Genomic DNA, 7,659 nt, shown 5'->3' with positions numbered 1-7,659 from the left:
GTAGTGCCGTAACTGACGCTCCCTCACAATGCAGGTAATGTGCCTCATTCGGGACTCCATGACAAAGTCAAACCAGTGGTACCCAAGGATTTTCTGGAGAGATACAGTGCCAAAGGAGTCCAGTCTTCATCTCAGGTCACTGGATAGCGTCCATGTCTTGCAACCATATAGCAAGACAGGAAGCACCAGGACTCTAAAGACTTGGACCTTCGTCATGACCCCCCATGCTCTCCCAATCCGTCTACTGACTTCATAGGAAGAGTCACCAGAGACATGAATGTCACTGCCAAGGTAAGTAAACCTCTCAATGACGAGGTCAACACTCTCTCCGCAGACAGACACACTGCTGATGGCCATGCCCAAGAGGCCATTAAAGGCCTGCATGTTGTTTTTTGTCAGGACCCTCACAAGCCCAGACCCTCAGACCCCTCATTCAGTCTCTTGAGACCCCCAATCAGAGCCTCCATTGACTCCGTGAAGATCACAACATCGTCAGTAAAGTCGAGATCTGTGAGTCTTTCTTCACCAACAGATGCCCCACAGCCGCTGGACACCACGACCTTGCCCAACACCCAGTCCATGTGATCATTGAACAGAGTAGGAGCAGAACACACGCCTGACGAACCCCAGAATTAACTGGGAAAAACACAGAGGGTCTGCCTCCACTCTGCACAGCACTCACAGTACGAGTGGACAGGCCAGCCATGATATCCAGCAACCTCAAGAGGATCCTGCGAACCCTCAACCAATCAACTGAGTCAAACACTTTGTGAAAATCGACAAAGGCTGCAAAGAAACTCTGCCGATATTCACGTTTGCGCTCCATGAGAACCCTCAGTGCCAGGAAGGGCTCAAAAGAAGGTAATTCCCGGTCAGACCAGGGGGTGGCAGTGTGCATTAATTCTTTCTCTTGCCTCCCCGCAGACCAAATGCAGGAAATTCCGCCTGGCTCCCATGATGTCACTTCTGGTCACACCTCCCAAGAAGTTGCAGCCCAGTGACCTCATTTCCTTTTCCGGTCCCAAGATCCCTCCTCTTCCTACCGTCCAACTGTATATCCGCCATGTTTACTGACCTGTGCACTTCTCTTTTGGGTTCTTGTCTGTAAAGACCTTTTTTTCGCATTTTGCAGCCAATTCTCAAGTATACAGGAGTCTACACCAAACCTTTTATTATTTACCACAACAGACTCACAGATACACAGTGTGAAGGACGGCTGTGGTCCTGTCCCGGCCAGGATGTCACATTCTGAACAGAGGTGCAGAGGACGCTGTCTTCCCTTGAGTTGGCCGCCATGGATTCTCACAGGGCATGCTGGGAGTTGGAGTTCACTGCAGCCCTATTGGGTTCCGTGGGGACTGCCAGGGGGAGCCATAGAGCCTTAATCTTTCGTTTTCCACCACATCTGGGAGTAAATCCAGAGTAATGCAGATGAGCCCCCTGAAGTGCTACCTGGTGCAACAGAGAGGGAGACTTCACTCAAACACCTGGAGTCGGGAGGAAGAGGGACAAAGCATGCCAGTGGAGGAGTGGAGGCAGAAAGGAGAGAAAGAAGAAAGAGAAAAGAAAAGAAAAGAAAGTGCCGTTTGCTGTTTATGTTACGGTGCTGTGAGGGAACACGAAAGACAAGCGTGTCCCCTGGAAAATAAAACGTGTGTGTGTTGCAAAGACTTGTGCCTGGAGTCTGTCTGTGTGTGGGTTTGGTGGCTGGTGCGCCCCCTGGTGGCCACAACAGGCACTTGTCTTTTTATTTTTTTATAGCCCACACCATTTTCTAAGCCTGTTTAATCTTGGCGACACTAAGCTGGCCCTAGTGTGTGTGTGTGTGTGTGTGTGGCAGGTGTGTCCATTCTGAGATGGATGTCATATATTCTGTATACTGTAAATTTTAAATCCAAGAAACAAATAAAGATGGGCTGCCAGTGGTGAGCCCTGTATAACTGCAAGAAGATGCTGGCAATCTTCAGAACAAAGCAGTGGCTTTCACTGCACAGTAACATCTTGTCAGACGCACGTCCATGCATTGACTGGAGAGACTTTGTCATGGTGGTCCATCTAAACAATCCTGGGCAGAAGAACCGGTCCAAGAGACCAGACGTGACGTCACAATTCGTCTTCATGCTGAGGAAACCCCTCAGTTCTGGGGGTGAAGGGAGAAAGAAGAGAGGCAGTAAGCGACAGCACCAACCTGTGGCCAGGGGTGAAATGACCAGCAGATAGGCCCGAATTGCACGTGTGTGAGAATATATATATATCCATCCATCCATTTTCCAACCCGCTGAATCCGAACAGGGCCACGGGGGTCCGCTGGAGCCAATCCCAGCCAACACAGGGCACAAGGCAGGAACCAATCCTGGGCAGGGTGCCAACCCACCGCAGGACACACACAAACACACCCACACACCAAGCACACACTAGGGCCAATTTAGAATCGCCAATCCACCTAACCTGCATGTCTTTGGATTGTGGGAGGAAACCAGAGCGCCTGGAGGAAACCCACGCAGACACGGGGAGAACATGCAAACTCCACGCAGGGAGGACCCGGGAAGCGAACCGGGTCTCCTAACTGCGAGGCAGCAGCACTACCACTGCGCCACCGTGCCGCCTCTATATATATATATATATATATATATATATATTGTAACAGACATTCTTCCTCCATAACAGAAGGACGGAGGAAGGAGGTTGGACGCAGCAATACCTCCCTCGGGATGACAGAGGGCAGCCCCCTGGTTTTTAGAACATTAGAACACTTGAGACGAGAACAGGCCATTCAGCCCATCAAAGCTCACCAGTCCTATCTACTTATTTCTTCTAATAAAACATCAAGTCGAGTTTTGAAAGTCCCTAACGTCTTACTGTCCACCACACTACTTGGTCGCTTATTCCAAGTGTCTGTCATTCTTTGTGTAAAGAAAAACTTCCTAATGTTTGTGTGAAATGTCCCCTTCACGAGTTTCCAACTGTGTCCCTGTGTTCTTGATGAGTCAGGAGGAGGTGGATGAAGCTTGTGTGGAGGAGTGGAGGTGGAAAGAGAAAGGAAGAGACAGACAGAAGGACTGTGCTTGGCTGTGCTGTGGTGTGCTGTCCTGTCCTACTGTGGGGAACGAGACAAAAGCTAAATAAAGAAGTCATATGCTGGACTCGGGCTCAGTGTCTGTTGTGTCTGGGGTTTGGGCAGCTGTAAGCTCCCTGGCTTTCACATTACATACAGTATGCTGTTAAGTGAAGCTAGCAAACAGAAAGCCACCAAAAGTGTTGGGGACCCAGCAGACCCCCGTTTAACTGCAAGTTGAAGATTGAAAAAACGTCCAAAATAAACAGCACGTGAAGGTGCCATCCATCCAACCAACCTGTTATATCCTAACTACAGGGTCACGGGGGTTTGCTAGAGCCAATCCCAGCCAACACAGGGTGCAAGGCAGGAAACAAACCCCAGGGAATGGTGCCAGCCCACTGCAGGAAGGTGCTAAAATAGAAAAGGAAAAGATGTGCTCCTGAGTGATCGATCACAGAGGCCTGACTGACTGTGTGCTTCTGGTCCCTGCTGTATGTCACTGGGTCCCAGAAGGGATGGGTCCTGATGACGTGGAACCCTGAGGTTCCATCACTTGTCCTCTGGATGACATTCTCTTGAACTGCAGACAGAAAGGGCGCCCCCTCTCGACTCAGGGTGGTACTGCTTACCCGAGCAGAGCCTGGAGGAAGCCTCCTAGTCACGCACGCACATATAGGGAGCAGCGTAAAATATCATGCCAGGGGGCAAAGGCAGGGTACTAACCTCTCTTTCTTTATCTCCACAGAAAGAATGATGCAACGACGCCTTGGATTCACCCGGGGCTCACCCTGGGCTCACATCCCAGGTCCTCCCTGTGTGGTATTTGCATGTTCTCCCCGTGTCTGCGTGGGTTTCCTCCCACAGTCCAAAGACATGCAGGTTAGGTGGATTGGCGATCCTAAATTATCCCTAATGTGTGTGTGTGCCCTGCGGTGGGCTAGCAACCTGCCCGGGGTTTGTTTCCTGCCTTGCGCCCTGTGTTGGCTGGGATTGACTCCAGCAGACCCCCTTGACCCTGTGTGCTTGGTGTGTGGGTGTGTGTGCACCCTGCAGTGGACTGGCGCCCTGCGGTGTGTAGTTAGGATATAGCGGGTTGGATAATGGATGGATGGTGTGACAGATAGAGGGTGCTATTGTCCTCTTGAACCCTCAGACAATACGTCATACACCAGGTAAATGTCCAATAAGTTGACTTTTTATTAATTAACAGTGCACAAAGCACCCTCCTCTCCACAATACTCATAAACAAATCCACAATACAATAATCAATAACACTCCACCACTCCCAGACGCGTTGCCACCCTTCCACCCAGTTCAGCTCGACGTCTGGGATTTACAATTGTCCTTTTATATTCCCTGACCCGGAAGTGTTTCCAATCCTTCAGTCCATTTGACTTGCTAAAAAAATCCTCTTCTTCATTCCGGAAGTACATCATCTCCCCTGTCGCTGTGACTAAGACGTACATCCGGGTTATAGGGCACATATGATTTTCTGGGCCTCCCTGCAGCATCCTCTAGGGGCCCCTGTGGTATCCAGCAGGTCTGTGGATAAAAACTCTAATGTCCAGAATTCTCTGCTGGCATTCGGGGCACCTCCATGCTGCAGGGAGAGCTCCACCTGGTGGCCTGGGGGTACTGGCCGGGATGACTGGTCGGCCATAGTCCACAATGGATGGATAATCGCACATAAAACCACAGTGAGAAAGGGCAAGGTCAGACAGACAGTATCGTGCCACCCTGAAAGGGGGCGCATGTGAGCCCAACGGGTGCTCGTTGCTGCTGTTCTTCCCCACAGAGGCGCCGAAAACTTAGTGACATCAGACAGTCTCGTGCACTGCAGCGGGCCCGACTGACTGCCAAAATGGAAGATTACGATTTTTAAAACTAAAGGAAAATAAGAAGGACTTTTACAAGAAAGTGACAAAGATTTTCGTGTGGAGGGATAGGTGCATGGACTTTTATAAAAAATGGGATCAGACTAAGAATAAAAAAACAATCCAATATTTAAAAAACTAAATGGTGACCTTAAATATTCTTTTGTTTTTCTTGTTATCCTTTTGTTGAACAGTCTGTATTAAAATTGATGAAAGTATCAGAATTAAAAGCAAACCTCTCTATACTTTCATTTGTATTGAATGAGTTTGAATTGTGGAATTGCAACAGCAAATTGAGAACACATGGAGGGTGAGGAGCAAATGTGCTCTCTCTGCTCGCAGTCTGACACCGATATAAACGTAACGTTCTTTATCAGCCAAATATGCGCCTTACCTGTGTGTGTCAAGAATGAGATGAGATCTGAAATATAACCAGTGGTCAGTGCGCCAACTGAACAGTGAATAAGCGACTCTTTGGGGTTCATAGATTTGTAAATCTCACTCTAAAGGAGTCACCAGCCATGAACCTCACCGCACGTCACTGCTGAGAAGAGAAACAGAACAGGTGAGGGCGAGTATCAAATTCTAACTGTCATGTTACTTCTGTTTTAGTGCTGATGACCGACAACAGAGATGCAGTCTGTACAGTTGATCAGCAGCTCTAGTCAGGGTGTGCTAAACTGAAGTCGTGAGATTTGAAAGCTGAGACCGAAGGGGCATCTCTTATAGTGTCAGGCAGACCACTCCACAGTTTAGGGGGTCCTATAACTAAAAGCTCGACCTCCCACTGTTATTTTGTTAATCCTAAGAAGACCGCCATCTTGAGATCTTAATGTGCGCTCAGGTTTGTAATTCATGATAAGCTCAGATAAGTAAGCCGGACCTCTGCCATTTAATACTTTATATGTTAAAAGGAGGATTTTGAAATCTGTTTAATCCTCACATAGTCTGTCTGTCTGTCTTCTTCTTCTTCTTCTTCTTCTTCTTCTTCTTCTTCTTCTTCCTAATTGTCCTCCATCTTCCATAGCTCGCCTCCATTCCTCCAACTTGCTCTCCAGTTCCTCTTTTCTGGCGTCACACAACACAATACCAGGAGCACAAATCCTGTGTCCGGGGGAATGGCCTTTCATTCCACAAGTCCACACATCCATCACCACATCAAAGACTTCAAGAAGACCCCTGGTGCAGACCTCAGCTAACTGGGGTCTTGTCTGTTGCTTTGAACCTGAGTCCTCATTCCATCATACAGATCCTGGACAATCCTCACATACTTCTCTGGCCCCCCTTTCTCTCTCATGTATCTGCAGACCCCTCGATGTGACACTCTATTATAAAGGTTTCTCAATCTCGATGACCACCATATGCAGACCTTTCTGTTTTTCTCGATGCTTCCCTATTATTTGTCTCAACACAAAGACTGCATTAGTTGTTCCTCTCCTTTGCATAACACCAAACTGCTCCTCCCTTATGGTGGTCTCTTCCCTAAGTCTTCTCTCTGTAACCCTTTGTGTGTGACATCAGCTTTATCCCTCTGTAATTTCCACAATCCTGAAAATCTCCTTTCCCCTTATAAATGGGGACAGTCCCACTGGTTCTAAGCTCCTTCAATACACTAGATGGACCGGTGCAACCACGCATACACCTGCAAGGCCTACTGGGAGCTGTAGTCCAACTGGGAAGCCATGCTGGGTTTCCTACCAGTGTGAGCTACAGAGAGGCTCCCACCTGACCCAGAAGTGCTTCTTCCAGGAAATGACCGGGCACCAGAACTGATCCAGGGTCAGGGTGAAAAAGGAGCCCCCCCCCCAAAATCACCATATCATCTCGGGGAGTCAGAATTGGGAGAGGAGTGGACTGACAAACACCCAAGGAAGTTTAGAAGAAGAAAGAAAGAAAGAAAGAAAGAAAGAAAGAGGTTTGTGATTGCGTTAATTATGGGAGAAGCCTGTTCAAAGGCGTCGTGATAAATAAAATAAGTCTACTTGAACCCGGGACTTGTGTGTGTGTTCTAGTTGTGAATGGTGCTTAGCAGGCCCCGTTCTGCCATGGCCGCCCTCAACAAAACGCAGGCTTGGCGCGGGGCTCGTCTTTTCCCATCGAATGTCGGTAACTTGCTTCAAATAAAAACAGTCAAGTCACAACACGTGAATTATGGCAGCTGAAGTACGCAGCACGTCAATCAAACGTTGTTGTAGTGTTCAGTGTTTGAACGAGTGAAGGTATTATGTGGTGAGGGGGGCGGCTGAAATTAAATGGCACGATGGCGGCTTCGCCTCTAGAACCGGGCCTGGTGCTTAGGGTTTTGCTACTATAGCCCCCTATAGATCACAGTGGTCTTAGACTGTGGAATGGAAACACCAGGGATGGATGTTGGGTTTCGTGTCTTCACTATTTCTGATTTGGACATCAAGCCCTGGAGGTGTAAGCACAGCTGTCAAAAAGTGTCAACCTTCCACATCCATCCATCTATCCATCCATCCATCTTCCAAGTGCGCTTGATCCCGAGCAGGGTCAACCTATCCCACCTATTAGCTCCACTTGTCCATCCATTACTGTAGCCCAGTTGGTCCAGTTCAGGGTCCCGGGGGCCACTCGACTCAAGCGCTGAGCTGGCTGGTCTTCATGAAGGCCGTCTTCTTCCTCTGAACAGGCTGAACAGGTAACAATGGCGGGGCTCCCTTTTCTTTTCTCCTGGTGAATAAATAAGCTTTGACTTGGCTAAACAAA

The sequence above is a fragment of the Polypterus senegalus genome, chromosome 10, assembly GCF_016835505.1.
Source record: "Polypterus senegalus isolate Bchr_013 chromosome 10, ASM1683550v1, whole genome shotgun sequence".
Classification (NCBI taxonomy): Eukaryota; Metazoa; Chordata; class Cladistia; order Polypteriformes; family Polypteridae; genus Polypterus; species Polypterus senegalus.
This window is presented reverse-complemented; position numbering follows the sequence as displayed.